This window comes from Cherax quadricarinatus, chromosome 30 (assembly GCF_038502225.1).
Source record: "Cherax quadricarinatus isolate ZL_2023a chromosome 30, ASM3850222v1, whole genome shotgun sequence".
Classification (NCBI taxonomy): Eukaryota; Metazoa; Arthropoda; class Malacostraca; order Decapoda; family Parastacidae; genus Cherax; species Cherax quadricarinatus.
The window spans coordinates 35990048-36007149 of record NC_091321.1 but is presented as its reverse complement, the minus strand read 5'-3'; positions in this window follow the sequence as shown (position 1 = coordinate 36007149).

Below are 17102 nucleotides of genomic sequence, written 5' to 3'. Positions count from 1 at the left end.
GGAAGATTTCTGATACATGGGATCATCTTTGTCATCCTCCTCTGTACGTTTTCCAGAGCATTTATATCCATTCTGTAATACGGTGACCAGAACTGAGCAGCATAGTTTAAATGAGGCCTAACCAAGGATATATGGAGTTGAAGAACAACCTCAGAACTTCTATTATTTACACTTCTAGATATGAAGCCAAGAATTCTGTTGGTTTTATTGCGAACACTAATGCACTGTTGTCTTGGGTTTAGATTAATTCTAACCACATCTCCTAAATCCTTTTCGCAATCAGTAGTATTAAGATCTACATTATTTAGTTTATATGTGGCTTGGTTATTTAACTGTCCAACATTTAGAACTTTGCATTTGTCAATATTAAACTGCATCTGAGACTTCTCCGACCATTGCATCAGTCTATGCAAGTCATCCTAGAGTGCTCTAGTGTCCTCATTAAAATGAATTGGACGGCCTATTTTTGTGTCATCAGGAAATTTGCTTATGTCACTGTTTATTCCCTCATCTATGTCGTTTATGTAAATTGTGAACAACAACGGGCCCAACACTGACCCCTGAGGAACACCACTTGTGACGTGCCCCCTTTCTGATTTCTCCCCATTTATGCAAACTCCCTACTGTCTATTTGTCAGCCTTGCCTCTACCCAGGAAAAAAAATCCTCGTCCTATTCCGTGTGCCTTAAGTTTCCTCACTAGCCTCTGGTGTGGAACTCTATCGAAAGCCTTACTGAAGTCCATATACACAATATCGTATTCATTACCATGATCTACCTCCTCAAACACTTTAGTGAAAAAAGTTAGTAAATTCGTAAGACAGGAACGCCCCTTTGTAAAACCGTGTTGAGATTCATTAATCAACCTTTGCCTGTCAAGATGGCTACGAATTGCTTCGGTAATTATTGATTCCATAAATTTTCACACTATGGAGGTAAAGCTTATTGGTCTATAGTTCGAAACCAAGGACCTGTCACCTGCCTTGTAAATAGGTATTACATTTGCCATTTTCCACTTATCAGGCACTATGCCAGTTTGTAGTGATATGTTAAAAAGATTAGCCGAAGGTATATGCTAAGTTCCTCTTTACATTCCTTTAACTCCCTTGCAAACAGTTCATCAGGGCCTGGGGATTTGTTAGGTTTAGTTTCTCTATTTGTCTGAGGACCATGTCACTCGTACATAGTTCATTATCCTGTTCTACATAATCTATTATTTCAGGAATATCGCTAGTATATTCCTGGGTGAAAACTGAGAGGAAGTAGGTATTGAGAATTTCACACATATCATTATCACTGTCAGTGATCTGACCAGAGTTACTCTTAAGTGGGCCAATCTTGTCCCTAATCTTACTTCTGTATACTTCTGGGTTAGTCTTTGAATCACTTGCGACCTTAGCCTCATAATCCCTTTTTGCTTTTCTTATTCCTTTCTTTATTTCTCTCTTTAATTGAATATATTGATTTCTTAACTGTCCATCCCCTCTTTTTACTTCTCCAAAACACACTCATATATCATTTGAACACCACCAAAACACTCTCGTACATCATTTGAACACCTCTAAAACACCCTCAAACACCCTTGAATACTCTCAAGCATCGTTTGAATAATCTCAAACACCGTTTGAATACTACCAAATTCTCTCGAGAAAGTTCTACCGAAACCATTGAATATTCCCAAAATGGCATTGAATACCACCAAAACACCATTGAATACAATCAAAACACCATTGAATACACCCAAATAACATTTAACATTTCTAACTCAACCATCACTGTACATTCTCAGTCACACATTTCATTAACTGAAATTACATCTCATCCAACAAACTACACACTCTTTATAAAAGTTTACTGACTCATTCTCCAGACTTTACAACATAAACACAAAAAACTAAGTCATACATTTATGACATGAGCTCATGATCACCACCAACTATAACATATCATGTACCCATAAAAAAATCCACGAAGTAAGACATACTAATTAAGAAATGTCCACAGGATGAAAAATTTAAGTCATGAGACATTACCAAAACTAACAGACACCAATATCTAAGACATAACATGAACACCAAAACTAAGACATACCACTCCAACTAAGACATGACACATAACCAACACCAAGACATATTCAAAATCTAAGACATAAACCTCCAACTAAGACATGAGACATTACCAAAACTAAGACATCACCAACTAAAACATAACATGAGCATCACCAACTAAAACATAACATGAGCATCACCAACTAAAACATAACATGAGCATCACCAACTAAAACATAACATGAGCATCACCAACTAAGACATAACATGAGCATCACCAACTAAAACATAACATGAGCATCACCAACTAAAACATAACATGAGCATCACCAACTAAGACATAACATGAGCATCACCAACTAAGACATAACATGAGCATCACCAACTAAGACATAACATGAGCATCACCAACTAAGACATAACATGAGCATCATCAACTAAAACATAACATGAGCATCACCAACTAAGACATAACATGAGCATCACCAACTAAGACATAACATGATCACAATAAATTTAACCCTTTGAGAGTCGACAGGATCTCTCCCAGACTTGTTCTCAGGGTCACAAAATATTAAAAAAAAAAAATTCTTGTGATATGATAAAGTTTTTTTTTCTAAATGTAATAGGCTAAAAAAATTTTGTTACCATCAATACTTACGGAGATATAGAGGCTTGAAATTGACAGAAATTGAACCACATACGGTAACATCACCAACTGCCGGTCACCCGGTAATCATTTATTTTTTTTTCTACTTTCTTCTATTATTTTTTAATATTTTTTCTTTTCAAATAACTTTTATGGCGTGTGAGACCAATATGAGGACTATTTTGTATACATTCACTCTTTCTATACTACAAATAACTGCACAAACACTGTTGGCAGTATATTGTTTACAAAAACATGTTTACACAAATGAACAATATAAAATTTTATTTATTACTATTTTTCTATATTATATATATACATATATACAGTCACTGGACATGTTCCTAGAAGTTCTGCAGTTTGTTGGAACTTTCTGAAACACGGTGTCATGCACAATGGTGTTTTACATTCCTCACACATAAAACGAGTGTCTCTGCATTTTTGTGGGCGTGTTTTTTTTATGTCCACAGACAAAACACCTCTTCTGAGCCTTTTCTTCAAAGCTGTAGCAGGCAGTTGTATTAGGAAGTGATCACCAGGCCTCAGACAAGAGGGTAGTTGGTGATCAATTTGCAAGAGTTGTTGTACTGCAGGTGGTACTTGAATAATATTTGCCTGATGACAGACAAACAAAATTGACCATATGGTGAAGCATCACAAAAAATGTGGAGTACATTTTTCCCATTTGGATTGGCCACCTGACGTGGGAACTCCAATATTAGAATTTTCTCACAATCACCAATTAATTCATCCCACCTGTTAATGAATTCCTCAGGTAGAATTTCATCCCAAGCGCATTTAAGTTTCCATGCTTCCTGTATTAATAATTTCCCTCTTATAGTAAGGGGTGACACTAAACCTAGTGGATCAAAACATTTGGAAACTTTAGCAAGCAAAAAACTCTCTTAGTTAATTTGCTGGGCATACTGTAATTATTAGGTTTTAACATTAACAAATCTCTCTCAGTATCCCAAGTTAATCCCAATACATTACTACATTTTGGCACCTCATCTCCAAGGTAATCGTTACTTATTTTGTCCTTTGATTTACACGAATTACTATTCCATTCTCTCAGAGGCATATTTGCACTTTGCATTATTTTATTAGCCTCTCTATAAGTCATTAACAGTTCCTCTTCAGTTGACGTCACACCCAGGAAATTGTCCACATAAAATTGTTTGCTCATTACTTTACTCAATGGACTTCACGTAAGTTTAAGGTGTGCGTTCATCGTCACTTGAAGTAGGAACGGACTGGATGTAGCACCGAATAATACGCTCCTAAAGCGAAAGGTTTTCAGAGGGCTAAGTGGGTCATTAGGATTCTCAGGCCATAAGAAGCAGGTACAATCCCGGTCAGCCTCTTGTAAACTCACTCTTAGGAAAGCTTTACTTATGTCAGCCGTAAAGGCATAATTCTTCATCCTGAAATTTAATAAGATATCTCTTAATTTTTCCGTCAACGACGGACCTGTCATCAAAGAGTCATTTAAACTAGGTACATTTTTGTTACTCCTGACACTACAATTAAACACAATCCTCAGAGGAGTGGTTTTAGAATCCTTCTTCACTCCGTGATGTGGCAAATAGTGACCATAAATTTTGGCTTACTCAGGAGGTACCTCTTATATAAATTTATTAATTAATTGTTCAGCAATTATATCATTATAGGCAGTTAACAATTCTGGTGTCTTACTCAGTTTGCGGAGCTGAGCCTTTAATTGTCCATATGCTATTCTGTAATTAGTGGGCAATTCTGGATGGTTCAGTCTCCACGGAAGTCGTACCCAGTATTGTCCAGATTCAAATTTTACATCTCTCAGGTGTTGTTCCTGAGTAAAAGAATCGTCTGGACTTTCTTCATTTGCATTTATTCCAATGCTGTCTAATTCCCACAATTTATGCACTGGCTCAACACCATCCTCTATGGAAGAATTATATTGGGGCACGACTTCATGAGTAAGACACACAGTTATGGTATTTATAGTTTCCTCTAGTCATGCATTATTATTACGAGGAATCCTACCATACATTACACGGCCTCCTGCAGTCTTTAAAAGGGTGACAACACATTTCTTTACCATACCCTTTACAAAGGAGGCATAATAGTCACTACCTATCAAAATATTTATTGGGCCTACAGAATCATCATTTACACCAGAAGGTGCTAAATTTACATCATGTGAAAGTCTTTCTGTAGCTTCACTAAGCCCTATTGTAGATATTTTATCTTGAAGTCTATCTACAATTACTGCATTAACACGTTTTTTCTCATTGCCCAACCTGACAGTTACATAAACAGTGTCATACAATTGAACCATTTTATCTGAGAGAAAACCAGATAATTTTAGAGTTGTAGGATCTCCCATCTGTACTTTCATACCATCAAGACATTTACGTTTTATGAAAGTACGCTGCGATCCCTGGACTAATAATGCAGTTACATTTTTTGATTTATGCCTTTTATCATCAATTTTTACCTGTAACACAGGTAAGGCTACTTCAGCAAAACCATCATTATTAACATTAGCAGCAATTTTTACATTAGCCTCTGTTGTGTCAGGATTGTCAACATTATCATTATTATCAACATTATCATACAGACCCTTACACATGACTATATGGTGTCTTCCTTTGTGACATTGATAACAGTTGTTTAATTTGGCATAACAATCCTTTACATTGTGATTACCTAAACACCTGATACATCTGTCAAGTTCCTCCAATCTTTCAACTTTATCATTCCATGAATTGTATGCATTGCAATTCTTAGAAAAATGAGTATCCTTGCAGAAGAGACAATCTCTCTTTTCTTTGACTGGTTTCTTATTAACTGGGCTACTCTTAGGAGGGTACTTATTCTTCTTACCTTGTGGAGAATCATTATTTCTGATTCCTGCTACTTGTTATGTACCTATGCATCTATTTTTTTTAAGTGAATTTTGATTATTACCATTGGGATAATTTTTCCATTTGTGAAACTTGACAGATACCTCAGAGTTATTATGTGTTGCATCTTTAAAATGAGTTAGTTGGCTGGTCTGCAGCTGCACAATTAATTCTTGCAGACCTCGTCTTATTTCCTCAAGTCCAAAATAACTCTTGTGATATTTGTTGGAGAGTCATTCAAGTGTTTTATAGCTTAATTTATTCTGTACCATGGCACTCAATAACCAGTCTGATTCCTTCAGATTATATTTATTACTTAAAGTTTTGAGAGTGCTCTCCAAATTAACTCAAAACTGTTGTAAACCTTTGTAAGTGTGATCTGGAGATTTTAAATTAACAATGCTATTCACTAGATCCAACCTACTTCGTTCTATATTACCACAAGTGACCTTCAACAAGTCAACTGCTTCTTTGTAAGAATCATCTACATTGGGAAAGGCTTGTATCAGTATGTGAGCATCTCCTCTTACCTGTCCTTTGAGGTAAAATAATTTAGTTACACAGGCTAGGTCACTCCTGTCATGCACAGCTGCTTTAAAAATTGATCAAAACTCCTCCCAATTTTCTCCAGGATTAAATACAGGTAAACATAATTCTGGGAGTTTTGTCAATGACATCTTATTTGTTGGAGCAGATTGATTAACTCCCTTGTTTACACATTTTAATTTATTCAAGGCCTGACTTTTACAAGAAAGAATCTTTTCCTCTAATTCATAATACTGATCAATCATAAGATCTACTTCAGTCTCATCTACACAGTTTGCTAATAAATCTTCATATTTGTTGTAATATAATTTGTATGAATCATATCTATTCCCCAAAGCATCTAAATACAATTTTAAATCATCAGAATTCACAGTTTCTTGATTCATTAATTCCAAACACTTATTATATGCCTTGGTTACATGACCTTTTCTAGCCTGTAGTGATGCTTTCTTAGCTCTATATTTTGTATGTTTGTCTTCTACAATAATTTCCTCAATTTCAGCCATGATGCAATGTATTAAATTCAACTTAATTAATAACACTGATTATGTACTAAATTATGCACTTCATAAAGGTAAATATTACAACTTACTTTTGAATAAATCCTAGATACCTTTGAGCTTAGCAATTACATGTAAGAAAATTTTTATATAAATTTTTAAATACACATTAATAATGTTAGCTACACTTGAGCTTAGTAATTACACATGTAAGAAAATTATAATATAAATTTTAAATGCGTTAATATAAATCTTACCTACACTTGAGCTTAGCAATTACACATACACTGATATAAATCTTGGCCAGAATTTGGCATTGCAAAATTAATATTATACACATTAATATAATCCTAGCCAGGCTTGGCTTATCCTTGCCAGACTTGGCTTAGCAAAATTAATATTATACACATTAATATAAATCTTAGCCAGACTTGGTTTATCCTTGCCAGACTTGGCTTAGCAAAATTAATATTATACACATTAATATAAATCTTACCCAGGCTTGGCTTATTCTTGTCAGACTTGGCTTAGCAAAATTAATATTGCAATAATTATAATCCACTACACATTAAGAAAAATTTGTGGACCTAACATCCACCTCCTTCTGTCATTTCACATATATTTATTAAGTAATTAACTAATTAATGACTTCACTAATTACCTCCGGTTCAAGAAGGACCAACATGCAAATTTGTGGAAAATTACATTTATCTGGATGTAACTCATAATGTACATACCAGTAAATGATAACAAAGATAATTATTATTTATCAAAGTTACATAGACAAGTAGGAATTTTGGACACCTAGGTCGCAAAAAATGTCCCCCTTCGATACCTACCACTGTCATATCCACAAGTTGCTCTAGACCTATTAATTACAAATGAAATAAACATCACCAGGAATTCTGGTAAATATATAAATTGGTGGACTGTATATTAAAATTAAGGATATTTATACACACATTTATATAACAGAAGGAGAATATATCTTAATATCACTCACCAATTTGACTGGAGATTAATGTGTATATACTCAAAAACCTCACTAACTAAATTTATGAAGATAACACAGGCCAGAATTATAACACAAATCTTGATAGCTTATCTGAGGATCCTGGAGCTGTCTTGTCCAATCGTCTGATATCTCAATTTATGCAGGAATGCACATCCAACAATATCGACTCCTATTTGAGAGGTGTCAGCACAATTTAACCTCTAGAGCGACGAAATTCTTCCGATTATTCACTAACGTTTCTTGTCCAATTCAAAACACAATGGCGAGTCTTCTCTGCGCAAGCGCAGAGCTTCCCATTTTTTATTACATAATTTTTATTACCTATAGAATATTACACTAATTTACATATAAAATACACTGTATTTTTGGAAAATATGCAGTATTTTCCACAACTGACTACTTGTTACGAAAGTCCAGTAACAGGCTGAATGCTAGAAGGGCAGTCCTAGTGAATACTAGAAAGGACTGCCCTTCTAGCATTCAGCCTGTTACTGGACTTTCGTAACAAGTAGTCAGTTGTGGAAAATACTGCATATTTTCCAAAAATACAGTGTATTTTATATGTAAATTAGTGTAATATTCTATAGGTAATAAAAATTATGTAATAAAAAATGGGAAGCTCTGCGCTTGCGCAGAGAAGACTCGCCATTGTGTATGTAAGTGTTAGTTGTAATGTTATTATTAATGTCTGTGTTATTACTATTGTCTGTATTGTAATTAGTGTCAATATTGTTGTTAGTGTTATTATAAATATCTGTGATAATAATTGTGTTATTATTAGTGACAGTATAAATATTAGTATCAGTTTTATTATTAGCGTCAGTGTAATTATTATTAGTGTCAGAGTTATTATTAGTGTCAGTGTAATTATTAATGTTGGTGCTATTGTTGCTGAAATATTATTATTATTGTCATAGTTATTATTAGTATCAGTGTTATTGTTAGTGTTATTAGTTTCAGTGTCATCAGTATTGTCTCTGTCATTAGTAATGTTTTTATTAGTTTCAATAATATTATCACTGTGTACGAATGGTATATAATACCGACAAGATGAGATTAAGACACATGTGCAACATATGGGTATCTTTATTGTAGACGTTTCGCCATCCAGTGGCTTTATCAATACAAATTCTAGGACATAACTTGAAGACAGTAGAACTATGTACAGAAGATGAGGTAATCAGTCCCTCAACCTAGGAGTAGGTGCGAAGAGCACCATAGTCGTGGAGATTCTGAAGCAGAAGAAAGGATCCTGGCGCTTATATAGTAACGTCAGGTGTAGCAGACGAGGGCATATTCACTGGTAGGCGGGATTCCCCAGTGGGTCCTTCCCAAAGAGATGGGTTAGTTGTAGTAGTAGTTGTCGTAGTCGTGAAGGTTATGTACATGTCCTCAGAATTAAGATTCCATGATGGTGCTCTTTGCACCTACTCCTAGGTTGAGGGACTGATTACCTCATCTTCTGTACATAGTTCTACTGTCTTCAAGTTATGTCCTAGAATTTGTATTGATAAAGCCACTGGATGGCGAAACGTCTACAATAAAGATACCCAGATGTTGCACATGTGTCTTAATCTCATCTTGTCGGTATTATATACCATTCGTACACAACTTGTCAGACACTGCAACATCATGGAATCTTAATTCTGAGGACATGTACATAACCTTCACGACTACGACAACTACTACTACAACTAACCCATCTCTTTGGGAAGGACCTACTTCCACTGGGGAATCCCGCCTACCAGTGAATATGCCCTCGTCTGCTACACCTGACGTTACTATATAAGCGCCAGGATCCTTTCTTCCACTTCAGAATCTCCACGACTATGGTGCTGTTCGCACCTACTCCTAGGTTGAGGGACTGATTACCTCATCTTCTGTACATAGTTCTACTGTCTTCAAGTTATGTCCTAGAATTTGTATTGATAAAGCCACTGGATGGCGAAACGTCTACAATAAAGATACCCAGATGTTGCACATGTGTCTTAATCTAATATTATCACTGTCAGAGTTTTTATTGTTAGTGTTATTATTAGTGTGAGTGTTATTTTTAGTGTCAGTATTATTACTTTTGTCAGTGTTATTATTACTGGCAGTGCTGTTATTAACATCAGTGTTTTTAGTGTCACTGTTATAATTCCCAGTGTAATTATTAATGACTGTGTTATTGTTAGTGTCAGTGTTATTGTTACCATCAGTGTTTTAACTGTCATTATTATTATTGCTAGTGAATTTATTAGGTTCAATGTTATTACTAGTTTCTTTGTTATTATTAGTGTCTGTGTTATTATTAGTGTCAGTGATATTATTTCTGTCAGTGTTATTATTAGTGTCAGTGTTATTATTAGCGCCAGTGTTATTATTTGCATATTATTATTTCTGTCAGCGTTATTATTGTTAGTGATAATTGTGTCATTGCTATTATTAGTGTCAGTGTAATTATTTGCATTATTGTTATTAATGTCAGTGTTATAATTGCCATTTTAATTATTAGTGTTAATGTTATTATTAGTGTCAGTGTTATTAGTAGTGTCACTGATATTGTTAGTGTCAATTTTATTATTAGTGTCAGTGTTTTATTTAGTATTAGTGTGTTATTAGCAGTGTCAGTGTTGTTATTAGTGTCAGTGATATTATTAGTGTCAGTGTTCTCTATTTCCAGTGTTGTTATTATTAGCAGTGTTATTGTTTGAGTCATTATTATTGTTTCTGTGAGTGTTATTATTAGTGTTAGTATCGCTGTTAGTGTCAGTGTTACTATTAGTGTCAGTGTTATTATTAGTGTCACTGCTGCAATTGACAGTGTAATTAATAGTATCACTGTTATTATTAGTGCCAGTGTTATTATTCATAGTGCTGTTATTAGTGTCAGTGTTATTATGATTATCGGTGTTATTAGTAGTGTCATTGTTGGTATTAGTGTCTGTAATATTATTCGTGAAAAAGTTATTATTAGTGCTAGTGTTGTTATTAGTGTTATTGTTATTATTAGTGAAAGTCTTTTTATTAGTGTGATATTATTAGTGTCAGTGTTATTATTTGCTTCAGAATTATTCTTTTTTCTTCGTGTTATTAGTAATGTTAGTGTTAATAATAGTGTCAGTGTTATTAGGATTCTTATTATTAGTGTCAGTGTTATTACTACTATCATTGTTTTTAGGATGTGTTGTTATTAGTGTCATAATTATTGTCAGTGTTATTATTAGTTGTTATTTTTGACAGTCTTATTTTGACAGTCTTATTATTATCGGTGTCAGTGCTATTAATTATTATTAGTGTCAGGTTCCAGATGTTTAGTAAAAAAATTTGAATATCTTGTAGTTCATACGGGAGAGGTCGAAGGGGCCTTTCTCTAGTGTGTTTACATCGAGTGTTCTGAGATTCTGGAACCCCAGACGAAGACAAGTCCTCTCACTGAAGGGGCTGCCGCTTGTTGCACAGGCCATTCAGTTGCCTGGTGCCAGCATCCAGACATAACTGAAAGAGGTCCATGAATACCAGCTGAGCACACAATGTCATGGGAAGCAATGACTCAAATATCGGGCAAAATGGAAGAATTTCAATTTTCTTGTTTATACTAATATCTACCAGGTAATACCAGGTAATACCACAATAGATGGAGCATCATGAACCTCTAGAATCTTCGTAGAAACACCTTGATGGCCATAGTCAGGATGGACACAAATGCACGTACACAAGAGGATGCTGTACTTCTTTGTGGTCAGGACTTTGTCTGTGATGTTTCGCATTATATACCGTGCTCGATGAATTCCAAACTGAGAGATAAACAACTCATAATTACTGCAAAAAATGTAGTAATCTTACAAAAAACGAAATTTCTAATGAGCTTTGAGAAATTGCGTTTTTTTGTAATATTACTACATTTTTTGCAGTAATTATGAGTTGTTTATCTCTCAGTTTGGAATTCATCGCTTGCCTAATTCTTGGGCACGACCTACTTCCACATTGAACAAATGTGACACCACCTATGACTGCTGCACCTCTCCTGACATACGGTTTATAAGCTCCTTCTCCGCTCATATCCTGTATTCTATTCAAGATTGATGGACTGAACACATCGACTCAAGGTTGAGGGACTGATTACCTCATTCTCCTCCTGTTCTTCAAGTTTCTCCTACGTATGGACTGAAAGTTAAGACACATGTGCAACATCTGGATATCTTTATTGTAGTAGACGTTTCGCCATCCAGTGGCTTTATCAATACAGATTCTAGGACATAATAGGAAGACAGTAGAACTATATACAAAAGATGAGGTAATCAGTCCCTCGGCCTTGGAGTTAGTGTTCACAGCATCGTGGTGGAGGAGAATCTGGAGCAAAGACAAGAAGACTGGCGGTTTATATAGGCGTCAGTGGATAGGGACGGGCAGCAGACGAGGGCAAAGTCACTGGTAGGCGGGATTCCCCAGTGGAAGTAGGTCCTTCCCAAAGAGATGGGTTACTTGCAGCAGCCGTGAAGGTCTTGTAGATGTCCTCTGAACCAAGATTCCATGATGTTGCAGTGTCTGACAAGTTGTGCAAGAAAGGTATAAAATACCGACAATATGAAAGTTAAGACACATGTGCAACATCTGGATATCTTTATTGTAGTAGACGTTTCGCCATCCAGTGGCTTTATCAATACAGATTCCAGGACATAATAGGAAGACAGTAGAACTATATACAAAAGATGAGGTAATCAGTCCCTCGGCCTTGGAGTTAGTGTTCACAGCATCGTGGTGGAGGAGAATCTAGAGCAAAGACAAGAAGACTGGCGGTTTATATAGGCGTCAGTGGATAGGAACGGGCAGCAGACGAGGGCAAAGTCACTGGTAGGCGGGATTCCCCAGTGGAAGTAGGTCCTTCCCAAAGAGATGGGTTAGTTGCAGCAGCCGTGAAGGTCTTGTAGATGTCCTCTGAACCAAGATTCCATGATGTTGCAGTGTCTGACAAGTTGTGCAAGAAAGGTATAAAATACCGACAATATGAAAGTTAAGACACATGTGCAACATCTGGATATCTTTATTGTAGTAGACGTTTCGCCATCCAGTGGCTTTATCAATACAGATTCTAGGACATAATAGGAAGACAGTAGAACTATATACAAAAGATGAGGTAATCAGTCCCTCGGCCTTGGAGTTAGTGTTCACAGCATCGTGGTGGAGGAGAATCTGGAGCAAAGACAAGAAGACTGGCGGTTTATATAGGCGTCAGTGGATAGGGACGGGCAGCAGACGAGGGCAAAGTCACTGGTAGGTGGGATTCCCCAGTGGAAGTAGGTCCTTCCCAAAGAGATGGGTTAGTTGCAGCAGCCGTGAAGGTCTTGTAGATGTCCTCTGAACCAAGATTCCATGATGTTGCAGTGTCTGACAAGTTGTGCAAGAAAGGTATAAAATACCGACAATATGAAAGTTAAGACACATGTGCAACATCTGGATATCTTTATTGTAGTAGACGTTTCGCCATCCAGTGGCTTTATCAATACAGATTCCAGGACATAATAGGAAGACAGTAGAACTATATACAAAAGATGAGGTAATCAGTCCCTCGGCCTTGGAGTTAGTGTTCACAGCATCGTGGTGGAGGAGAATCTAGAGCAAAGACAAGAAGACTGGCGGTTTATATAGGCGTCAGTGGATAGGAAAAATGTGCAGAAGAGAAAACATATGATGGTATTTTATGGTAACAGTCGAAGTGCAAGAAATAAAATTAATGAACTACGTTTGGTAGCATGTGCTGGGAACTTTGATATCATTGCATTAACTGAAACGTGGTATGATTTAAAGAGTCGGGATATGACTGCTGACTGTAATATTCAGGGATTTAAGTTGTTCAATGTGGATAGATGTAATGGGAAGGGGGGAGGAGTTGCATTGTATGTTCGAGAAAATATTAATTGTTGCATAAAAACAGGTATAAAAATAGATGGAGCAGTAACAGAGTCTGTTTGGGTAGAGTTCGTGGATGGTCAAGAAAAACTAATTCTAGGTGTAATATACCGACCTCCAGGCTTGGATCACGATAGAGGGAGACTTCTTTGGGACGAAATTGTTAGGGCTTCTGGACACGGTAACATAGTCATAGTAGGGGACTCTAACTTTAGTCAAATTGACTGGAATTCTTTGACAGGTAATCTAGAGTCCAGTGACTTTATGAAAACAGTTCAGGACTGTTTTCTGAAACAGAGCGTAACTGAGCCTACCAGGGGTAATATTTTGCTAGACCTAGTCTTGTCAAATAAGGAAACACTCGTGAATAATCTGGAGGTCACTGAAGAGCTTGGCGCAAGTGATCACAAATCCACCACTTTTAGCATTAATTGGGAATGCAAGAATAATGATAATACAGTAAAAATCCCTGATTTTCGTTCTGCCGATTATAATGGACTTAGGGAACATCTGTCTAATCTTGATTGGGGTTATCTAGCTAATGATTTTATTGACGATAATCATACTTATGAATATGAAGGGATCTGCTTTTATGATTGTTTTCTTAATAATGTACACAGTGCCCAGAGTATATACATTCCCCAGAGAGAAATTAGGTCTAATAATAACGATCCCAAATGGGTTAACAGGAGGCTAAAGCATCTATTAGAGGAGAAAAGGGGAATTTATAGGCGCATCAGAAGAGGAGAGGTTAACCTTGCTGACCAATATGTACAGTTTAAAAGAGAAGTAAAAAAGGCGATTAGAAAGGCTAAACGTGACTATGAAATTAGAGTTGCTAATGAATCAAAGACTAATCCAAAGGGGTTCTTTCAAGTGTATAGGACGAAGGTGAAGGAAAAAGTAGGACCTCTGAAAACTGGGAATGGACAGCTGACGGATAATGAACTGGAAATGTGTTCCTTATTTAATGACTATTTTTTTGTCAGTTTTTACACAGGAAGATGTAAATGAGATTCCAGTAATTAACAATTATTTAGTTCCTGATGAATATAAGTTAACTAATATTACTGTCACGAGAGACATGGTTATTAAACACATAGACAAACTGAAACAAAATAAGTCTCCGGGACCCGATGAGTTGTTTTCAAGGGTACTTAAGGAATGCAAGATGGAGCTTAGTCAGCCACTAACGAGTGTATTCAATGCTTCCATCCTTACCAGTGTTGTGCCAGAGTTGTGGAAGATGGCTAATGTGGTTCCTATATTCAAATCAGGGGATAAGTCCACTCCTTCAAATTACTATCCAATAAGCCTGACATCTATAGTGGGCAAGTTATTAGAATCAATTATAGCTGACATTATCAGAAGTCACCTTGAAGAGCATAACTTGATAAATGAATCTCAGCATGGATTCACGAGAGGTCGTTCCTGCATGACAAACTTACTGACGTTCTTCAATAGAACATTTGAGGCAGTTGACAGTGATAAGGAATATGATATTGTTTATTTGGATTTTAGTAAAGCCTTCGACAGAGTACCTCACAAGAGACTCTTAAGAAAAGTGGCAGCTCATGGTATAGGAGGTAAAGTTCTAGCATGGATTGAGGCATGGCTTACCAATAGAAAGCAGAGAGTTAACATTAATGGAGTGAAATCTGAGTGGGGATTAGTCACTAGTGGCGTTCCACAAGGATCAGTTTTAGGGTGCTGTAGGGCAAAATCTCTAACTCCGTTGTTTACTGTCCGATTTTCTCCAGTTTTGGTACACAAGACAAAGTCGTTTCACTCTTTCTTAAAAATATTTATTAAAAATATACCTCAAACAACAACTGAGAAATTACTGATTTACTGAAAATGCCATAGTGTTAAACTTTTATCCTATATGGGACTACGTAAGGATGTTTGGACACTTGGTGCCGAGGGAACAATGCTTTTTCTTATTTTCTGTGATTACTTTTCTTTAAATGAACGTTTCTTTACTTCACAAAAAAAAATAAAGTTTGTTAGTTCTTGGAATATTGCAAAAACATCTGCCCTTTACTCCCACATAACTCCCAAAGTATTTGGAATATTTCCAAAATTTGCTCAAAGAAAAAAAGAGAAATCATTATTCTACAGCTTTTGTGAGTATTATATTCCATTTAATTCAGTAATAAAGGAAGAAAGTTGAACAATTGTTGAATAAGTTACATCCGAGATATCGGCCGGGAACGCCGGCCGGCCCCCGTCTCAAAAAAAAAAAAAAAAATTCGCGAAAATCGCGTTTGTTTGGGTGTATTTCTTAGTTAACAGATGTTCTAGTGCAGTTAGCCTCTAAACACCGTTTTCTCTTACTCAGAGACTAAAGAATACGACATGGAGACGACATAGAGAGCAGTAACTCAATATTTACCGAAATATTCCTGATAATCTTTCGTCATATTATGGCCTATTTTATTCAGCCTAGAGTATATAACATGTTTGTATGTTATTTAGAGTGTTTATTATATCATATTAGATCAATTCTGATAGACAAATAAGCCGTAAAGTTGATATATAAGCTGATATAAGCGTAATAATGGGTGATTCCTGGCTGGCACCTCGGGCGCGGGAACACTGCTGAGCGTTCCCATCTGGTTCCCAGCAGTCACTAAGTCTCGGGATAACTCCCGCCTACTGTTTTATGATGCCAAATAGTCAGTTATTATATTAGAAAGAATAATGCAAGAAAAGGCGATAAAAAACAAGAAAATAACTCCAAAAAATATATAGGCCGTGAGCAGACTCGGTACCAACATCGCCGTCACCATACCTGATATAAATGACTATAATTTCTTGTAGAAACGTCGTAGAACATTCATTCTGGTACCATTGTGTTGCCAAAGAGTTGAGCTATTTTTCAGTATATATAACTCAATTTCCATATTTTTTCGATTTTTCGGTGAGCGCGCGCGGAAATTTGCCCTACAGCCCCCTTTAGGCCCTCTCCTGTTCATAATTTACATTAATGACCTTGATGAGGGGATTACTAGTGACATGAGTAAGTTTGCTGATGATACAAAGATAGGCCGTATAATTCACTCTGAGGAGGATGTCAATGAACTCCAGGACGATTTGAACAAATTAATGTCTTGGTCTGAAAAATGGCAGATGAAGTTTAATGTGGATAAGTGTAAGGTACTTGCCCTTGGTAATGAAAATAACCCTCGAAGCTATAATCTAGGTGAAGTAGAGCTTGATCATACAGAATGTGAAAAAGACTTGGGAGTCATGGTAAGCAGAAATCTAAAGCCAAGACAGCAGTGCCTTAGTGTGCGCAACAAGGCCAACAGATTACTTGGATTTATCTCAAGAAGTATAAGTAACAGAAGTCCAAAAGTTATTTTACAGCTCTATACATCACTAGTGAGGCCTCATTTAGATTATGCTGCTCAGTTTTGGTCCCCTTACTACAGGATGGACATAGACTCATTAGAGAACATACAGAGAAGAATGACTAAAATGATTTACTGTGTAAGGAACCTCCCGTATGAAGATAGACTTAAAGCCTTAAGGCATAAACAAGGGAGACATTAATAAAGTA